This window comes from Scyliorhinus canicula, chromosome 8, assembly GCF_902713615.1.
Source record: "Scyliorhinus canicula chromosome 8, sScyCan1.1, whole genome shotgun sequence".
Taxonomy (NCBI): Eukaryota; Metazoa; Chordata; class Chondrichthyes; order Carcharhiniformes; family Scyliorhinidae; genus Scyliorhinus; species Scyliorhinus canicula.
The window spans coordinates 106805350-106814253 of record NC_052153.1 but is presented as its reverse complement, the minus strand read 5'-3'; the positions used below and the strand labels follow the sequence as shown (position 1 = coordinate 106814253).

Below are 8904 nucleotides of genomic sequence, written 5' to 3'. Positions count from 1 at the left end.
GTATACGCGTCCCCTCATCCAGCGCCTCCTTTGCTCCACCACCACCTCCTCCTCCTCCGCCTCGCCTGTCGGTCAGCCAGACCTCCAGCCTGAGTGGCTGGCACCTGCCCCTCTGCTGCCGCTCCACTGTTGCAGCCTCCACCTCCTCTCTGAGGTATCCTCGCCCACGCTGCCACTGGGCAGCATGCAAGGAGGCCGCCGCCGCAACGGAGGCCAACATCGCTGGCTGGTGACCAAACATGACTATCTGCAGGGTGTGAGGGGAAAACATGGCACATACACCCGTGCACAACCAGTTACAATGGGCTACATGGTGGCCCCGGTTGTCACCGCGCACCCCAGCCACGTATGTCCCCCACCCCTGCACCTCAGCCCCATCGGTGACCCCGGTCCTGGTGCCCGTCCCTGCTGCAATGGCCACCGTTTGATGGCACCGCCGTCTCTGGGAGCTGTCGTAGGTGTGGCCCTGGGTCGTCCCCGGTGGGTGTTGCTGGTTTGAGTGGGGTAGCTGGAAAAGGGGGCCCACCCATACGTCCGTTTCCTCAGCGTCCACCCAGGGCCCAGGGTGGGTGACCAATAAGATGGCTGCCGTAATGGCGATCGTTGTGTGGGCACCGCCCCTGTCATGTCGGGGCTCCCTGGCTGCTCAGCCTGTCCTCCCCTCCTTCCCTTCCCCTTCCTGGACCTGGCAGGGTGCCCCCCCCCCCCCCCCCCCCCCCCCCCCGGCCCCCCAGGAAGCTTGGTCGGTGTCTGATACAGGAGCCCGCGGTCCCCCACGCCAACTTCTATCTCCTCTCGCAGCTGCCTCAGCCAGCACGCCGGCTTCACAATTTCTAAAATGTAGTTAGAAACACGTTGGGGAATCAGCCCAACTGGGGAACAGAATCAGTCGTCAGTGTAGATAATGAGATGCATACTGTACTTCCGGGCTGCGCGGCACGTGCCGTGATTTCGTTGAGTTGGGGGGTCTGGAGAATTCTGATTCGGCGTGAAACTGGCGTCAATCCAGCCCATGGAAGTTAATGCAGCATGAAAAACAGCAGGAGATTTAAAACTAGGTGTAACAGTTTTATAAACATAGTAAGAGAAAGATAATGGCATTAGGACATATCTGCCCATTAAAAACAGAGGCAGGTAGGATGAAAGCATAATAGCAAACATGTTAAATGACAATTTTACTGTTGAGGAAGAAGACAACATTGCAACAATGTAAGTAAATTTAAAAATAAGACAAGGGAAGGGACTTAATGTATTTAAAATTAAAATAAGTTAATGGAGAACATCATGAGACTTAAAAAAGAAAAAAACAACTTGCATTCAGAAAGCGATTTCATGACCAACAAACATCTTAAACCACGTTGCAACCAATGAAATACTTTGAAATGTAGTCACTTAATCGTGTTGTAAGATAGAAAATGTGGCAATAACAAAGGTGATCACGACCATATAATCTGTTTTGTGATATTTATCAGGGGTTGACAATTCAGGACTCAATTGGAGATAGCTAATGACACTCCAATCTTCATAAAGGGAGGTAAAGAGAAAACAGGGAATTACAGACCAGTAAGCCTAACGTCGGACGTGGGGATAAATCTCGAATCCATTATCAAAGTAGTGACAGGATCTGACAGAGTCAGCATGGATTTATGAAGGGGAAATCATGCTTAACAAATCTATTGGAATTCTTTGAAGATGTAACTAGTAGAGTTGACAAGGGGGAGCCAGTTGATGTGGTATATTTGGACTTTCAGAAAGCGTTTGACAAGGTCGTGCATAAGAGATTATTGTGCAAGATTAAAGCGCATGGGATTGGGGGATGTGTATTGAGATGGATAGAAAACTAGTTGGCAGAAAGGAAATAAAGAGTAGGGATTAATGGATCCTTTTCAAATTGGCAGGCAGTAACTAGTGGGGTGCCACAGGGATCGGTGCTGTGACCCCAGCTATTCACAATGTATATTAATGATTTGGAAGAGGGAACAAAATGTAACATCTCAAAGTATCAAAGTATGCAGATAATACCAAGTTGGGTGGGAAGGTGAATTGTGATGAGGATGCAGAGCTCCTTCAGCATTATCTGGACAGGTTGGGCAAGTGTGCAAATCAATGGCAGATGCAGTATAATTTGGATAAATGTGAGCTTATTAACTTTGGAAGCAAAAACAAGAAGGCAGATTATTACCTGAATGGCAGTAAATTGGGACAGGGGAGTGTGTAGTGGGACCTGGGTGTTCTTGTGCACCAATTGTTAAAGGTAAGCATGTGTGTGCAGCAGAGGTAAAGAAGGCAAATTGTATGTTGGCATTTATTGCAAGAGGTTTTGAGTACAGGACAGGGATGTGTTGTTGCAATTATACACGGCCTTGGTGAGGCCGCACCTGAATATTGTGTGCAGTTTTGGTCTCCTTTTCTGAGGACGGATCTTCTTGCTCCCGAGGCTGTGCAGCGAAGGTTTAGGAGGCTGATTCTGGGGATGGCGGGACTGGCGTATGAGGAGAGATTGACTAGGTTAGGATTGTTCTCGCTGGAGTTCAGACAAATGAGGGGGATCTCACAGAGACTTATAAAATTCTAACAGGACGAAATAGGGTGGATGTAGGAGGATGTTTCCAATGATGGGTGTGTCGAGAACCAGGGGTCATAGACTGAGGATTCAGTGTGGACCAGTTAGGACAGAGATGAGGAGACATTTCTTCACCCAACGAGTGATGAGCCTGTGGAATTCATTACCACAGGAAGTAGTTGAAGCTAAAACATTGAATACATTCAAGAGGAGGCTAGATATGGCACTTGAGACGAATGGGATCAAGGGTTACCGGGAGAAAGCAGGATTAGGCCATTGAGTTGGAAGATCAGACACGATTGTGACGAATGGCGGAGCAGGCTTCAAGGGCCGAATGGCCTCCTCCTGCTCCTATCTTTCATGTTTCTCTGTAAGAAGCTGGAATCATTCACCTTGGAGCAGAGAACAAAAAAGGGAAAATTGACAGAGTTATTCAAAATTATGAAGAGTGTTGAATGGGTGTTTCTGGTAACAGAAGGACCAATAATCAAAGAATGTAGATTTCAGGTAATTGGCAAAAGAAAACCCACCTTGAGGGAGAAGACATTTACACTGTGAGCATTATTGTGGTCTAGAATGCATTGCCTGAAAGTCTTCTGTAAGCAAATTCGGCCATAATTCTGAATAGGCAATTGGATGTATATTTCGAGGAGAAAATGTTGCAGGCATATAGGAAAGAACCGGGCAATGGAACTAGTTGGATAGCTTTTTCAAAAAGACACAGTAATAATAATAATCTTTATTATTGTCACAAGTGGGCTTAGATTAACACTACAATGAAGTTACTGTGAAAACCCCCTAATCGCCACACTCCAGTGCCTGTTCGGGTACTCTGAAGGAGAATTCAGAATGTCCAATTCACCTGGAGACCTGAACAGCAACTGTAACAGTAGTTGGGTGCTGACCACACAGTTAGAACGGTTTCATTGAACTGCCACATGTATCCCTCCATCACCAGCTGGTGGGCACGGCAAATCAGGTCTATGCTTTTGGCAGCATTGAAGTGGGCAACATCACTGCCAATGAGGTAGCCAACTCCACGAGGGCTGATGCCCCAACCAGTGGTATGCCATAGAACATAGAACATACAGTGCAGAAGTATCTTCTGGATCAGACCATAGGAGATCACACATTGGGCCATCATGGGGGACTTCCTGTTTCCTGCCTATTGTTCTGATCTGGTCCAGGGTCTGGATTGATGGAGAGAGGCCGCCATGAACATAGATGATCTTCCCGTCCATGTCAGCAGAGAGGCTGAGTTAGTTAAAGATCTCTGTACAGCACCTCCACACTGTTATCGATCCATATTTGTGCAGACACTCATCATAGAAATCATAAACCTGAGTAATCTACCTGCTTTCGTGATTCCCTCTGATTATTGTGATTCTGTCTTGATAGCGGACCTTCAGTGCCAATAGCAACAAGAATGTCTTAACACTGTAGAAGCCTCGGTCAACAAAATCACCCATCAACCAAGTATTTGGTTTCATGAATATCTCCTCCAACTTTAAACAGTTCTTTGAGACCATAGAATTGTCCATGGCTGCCCCACACACGGTGACCGGGGAATCTAATTGTTAAGTAAGTAAGTCACTCACCTGATGAAGGAGCAGCGCTCCTAAAGCTAGTGATTCGAAACAAACCTGTTGGACTTTAACCTGGTGTTGTAAGACTTCTTACTGTGGCCAGCCCAGTCCAATGCCGGCATCTCCACATCTTAAGTAAGTAAATCAAACATATTTTATCAATCCATGATTTCCATATGTAAATTTGCATTTTCAGCAAACATTTAACTGAAAATTTATGCTGAAAGCTTAAATAAACATGATGGAAATTGAAATGGGGCACTATACTGGCAAAATTGTCTAAAGTGCCATAATAGCTATAAGTTCAATATAAAAGTTCAATAGAAGTAACACTGCCACCAGAATTGTGAAATTTGCATTTCTACAAAATTCTACCTCAAGTACTTTTCCCGTATATTATCTCGACAAAACATACACTTAAGAAATACGAGTGAGCATTTTAACTAGTTTTCACTCAGTAATTTCAAATCATTTAGTTATATATATTTTTTTTATTGTTCAATTGCAATGCCTTGTGTGACAGCACTAAAATTACTTCAGTTATGCGGCAGTCCCATTAGAATGTTCAAAGCAATCAGTGAAATGGACATGTGCTTTAAAAGCTTTGTGTATTTTGTTGAGCGCATAATATAAAGATCAAGCAAATTTATCTGTCGTCTGCAATGTTATTTGAGCTAACATTTTGTGACTTTGCAACTTCCAGAAAACTAATTTGGATTTGAAATATTTTCTGTAGGGCAATGTCAGGCACATTATCAGTTGATCCCGAGAACTTATTTGACAAGAAATTATAATGAACAACTTAATATTCATAATACAGTCCCAAGTATATTAACATTTTGACATCTAAAATCTACATCTAATTTCAATTACACTTATTTCCCATTAGTCTTCAAGAATTACTCATAAGTTATTTTGCTATGACAGTACTTCTCAGGTAAAACACATCTTACAGTAAGTAGTAAGTATTAGTTTGAGAAGGTTTTCCATATTTCTCGGTAAGATTTGGCTGCAACAGGGCAAATTGCTTGACATTATTATAAGTAAATTATTGTTAGAGCATCCAACCATTATCTGACGTCAAGTACGATGCGATACTCTTAAGAGATTAGTAACTGCACTCAAACGGAATTCGAATTGAATACTTAAAATAGCTGAAAATAATTTTTTTTTTTGAAATTGACATGAGGTTCTCAAGAACATGTTATGAATTAATTAATAGTTAATTTAACTATTCGTAACACATATTGTGTGCAACCTTTGCTGCAGTTGGCTCATGAAACAAACCACTGGTTCACAACGGCAAGATGACTAATGGGGGTGGTTTTTGAGCCGTGTGAGCCTTGCACGGGATTGGTGACATGGGTGCAAAATCAGGAGTGAATTGGAAAACGCGGAGATCACGATTTGATTTTCAACCCGCCTCTCCAGCGGAGTAACATGAAAGATGCTCCGGGAGCCCGGGAATCTCGTTTTAATAAATGAATAAATTAGCCAGTGCTCACTCTGGGATTTGCTCCCTCATTGAATGGGGTATGGGAAGTGAGCCTCCGGTCACCATCAGCTTCTTGATGCTAGTGCCAGAGGATAACTCGGGGCTGGGAGGAAGGTGAGGCACAGTCTTGCCATCTCGGGAGAGGAGTCTCTCACATGCCTTAACCTCCCTTCATGTCGAGGCGGCTTTTAGTTTAAAGGGGTCTGGTAGTTGGCATTCAGCCACCCTTCCCGTACCCTCCTTGCTGGACTTGTGTCAATATCATTGCTGAGAGAGTGCCCTTCCAGAGTAGGAACTGGAAAGTAGTTAGGAGGAGGTGATTACAGAGGATCAGCACTGTTGGCAACTGTGAGGTCACTGGGTGTGGTCCCATGACGGGCCAGGCGGCAAGGGCAGAGTGGGGTACTCAGGAAAGGGGTGCTTAGCTGCCTCAGGATGTCTGAAGACCCTCTCACTCTGGAAGCAGTGTGAGGACAAAGGAAATAAGCTGAAAGGAAGGTCAAGCCCATTGCTTATGGATGTTTGACTGTCAGGGATGAATGCCAGGGTGGAAGGCTATAACAGATGGATGGATCATTTAGTCTGCAGCCCTTGTGAGCTGGGACAATGAGGGTGCCATGTTAATTTCAGTTTTCACACAAATCAGGTGTGCCTTGCCTGCCACAAAAGGAAGCCAGTTATCAGCTCCCTGACACTTTCTTGATGGGTCCATTGTGCCAATTAGGTCAGCACAGCAATCATGAGTGTGCCACTGATCGGCGCCACTTAACCATTTGGAAGTGTTGGCCCCAGGCATTGCACTGCAAGCTCATCTAACGTCTACATTAGAGACATCACACTAACGTGAACCTCAATGCAAGGCATTGTGGTGAAGTCTCTCATCACTCACTCCATTCAAGGCCATGACAGGGGTAATTGTTGAGGTCCCCATGCGCTTCATGCAGATGTATGCTCATTTCCCGGCGACCATCCATGATAGCTACATCTTGGGGTGCTCACAGATCCCAATTATCTTTGAGGGAAGGCAGCATCTGGAGGAATGGATCGTTGGGGACACGGGTTCTCCCTCAGGAGGTGGCTGCTTTTGCCAGTGCAGAGGCTACAAACGCCCGCTGAGACTCACTATAATGTCACTCATACAGTGTGAGTGCTGGTTGAGCAGGCGATTGGCCTGCTCAAGATGCAGTTCGGGTGCCTGGACCAGTCGGGGAGGGCCCTCCAAAAGAGGGTGTCCTGCATCCTTATGGTCTGCTGCACTCTCAACAACTTAGCACTGCAGCAGGGGACCAGGAGGAGATGGAGGAGCACCACATCTTCTTGGATGAGAAGGACGGCAAGGTAAAGGTATGGAGAAAGGACCTCGGGTGATGGGCAAGTAGGCATGCGGCAAAGGACGAGGGACACTTTCATAGCATCTTGATTTGGGCACAGCCAGGACTAGAGAGGGACGAGCTCTCCCATAATGGGGTGGGGGGAGGGGGGGGGGGGGGGTGGGGCTTGCTAGCAGCAGCACGATCATACTGCATCATCAGTGTGGGAGTTGGGAGAGACATAGCGCTGCCTTTCTCACACTCCACAGGAATGAAGTGCCAAGTTTACGTGGGGGTTCGTGGAGCATGGCACCATGAAATGACAGGGTGGAGGATCTGGTGGTGAACAAAGTGCTGTTTAATACGAGACATATATTACCATGGTGACTTATCTCCGCTAGTGCCTGAGATGACCCTGATGAGTGTCTGCTAGGGGGCTTGGACTTTGAAGGTCCCGGCCTGCTCAGTGTGCAGGGCTGGGAGTGTGCCGCTCACAAGGAGAGGGTGTCAAATGGGCTGGACAGTCCAGGGTCTCCTTGGTGGAAGGAACTGGGCTGCACTCCTGCCGATCCTTTTCCCTTTGGGTGCCTCGGTGCCCCTGGGCTCTTTCACTGGCAAGAGAGGTAACTGGAGTGAGATCTAGAACCCCCTCCATCCTTTGGCGCTGACACCTTTGGATGCTGCTAGTGCCTGCACCATGCAGTTAACCCTTACACCATGGAGCTCATGTCCTCAGCTATGGAGACTGTGAGAAAACCATGGAGCGAACATCCACCACCTTGGAGTACACGTCCTGCTAAAGGTCTCCACTGCAGGCATCACATTCGCAGTGTTGGCCTCAGTGCGCTGGAGTGACAGCATCATCTCCTTGAGCAGAAGTCGATGGGACTCCTCCAGACGGTCTTTTAGTCCGAAGAGGGATGCTGCAACCCCTTCCTGATGCTCACAATTCTGCCTTTGCAGTTCCAGTAGTTCTGGGATGACCGGACCCAGGGGCATGTCATCAACCTGGGGCTCAGCTGAGTCCTGGGCTTCCGCATCCCTCTGAGTGCCAGTTCCCTGCCATGTCCCTGGCTCCACCTGCTTTGCATTGTCAGGCATGAAGTGCTCACCAGTGAGTGACCCAGAGGCCTGCCTACTACCTAATCCCACCGAGGTGGGAGTAATTGTGTTGTAGAGGGTGCGGGTGACAGATGTGACACCTTGTCTTTACTCGTTTCTGAACCCTGGGAGCTGATTGGGTTTGTGGTGCCCAGAGGGTGCGAGGGTGGCCCAGGCTTGTTGACTGATTGCCCAGCAAGCGAAGGGCAATGGCATTAATGCATCACGGGGGATAACAGATGGGAGAAAAGTTATTCACGTGAGGTTTGAACTATGACCGGGTGTCATGAGGGTTTACATGTTTGTCTGCTGCCCACAATTCGCGTTCTGCACACGTGTGGTCCTGCTCCTCGTCAGCCAACAAAGGACATGAGGCATCCGAGCTGAGGAATGACTCTGGCAGGCTGTGCCTGATCATGGGGCAGCACGGTAGCATTGTGGATAGCACAATGGCTTCACAGCTGCAGGGTCCCAGGTTCGATTCCGGCTTGGGTCACTGTCTGTGCGGAGTTTGCACATCCTCCCCATGTCTGCGTGGGTTTCCTCCCACAGTCCAAAGATGTACAGGTTAGGTGGATTGGCCATGATAAATTGCCCTTAGTGTCCAAAATTGCCCTTAGTGTTGGGTGGAGTTACTGGGTTATTGGGATAGGGTGGAGGTGTTGACCTTGGGTAGGGTGCTCTTTCCAAGAGCCGGTGCCGACTCAATGGGCCGAATGGCCTCCTTCTGCACTGTAAATTCTATGATCTATGCCGATTGTGCTCAGATTTATCCTGCAACGAGAGATGGGCAGAGTGTAGGCAGGAGTCCTGCCAGTTCAGATGCTAATGGAGTCTTTCATGTGTCGG

The 8904-nt window shown here is 47.4% G+C and overlaps 1 pseudogene; it reads right to left on the bottom strand.

Annotated features, from left to right (window-relative positions):
* Positions 1-3407: 3407 nt before the first annotated feature.
* LOC119969911 lies at positions 3408-4137 on the bottom strand (annotated as a pseudogene).
* Between the last annotated feature and the right edge of the window lie 4767 nt (positions 4138-8904).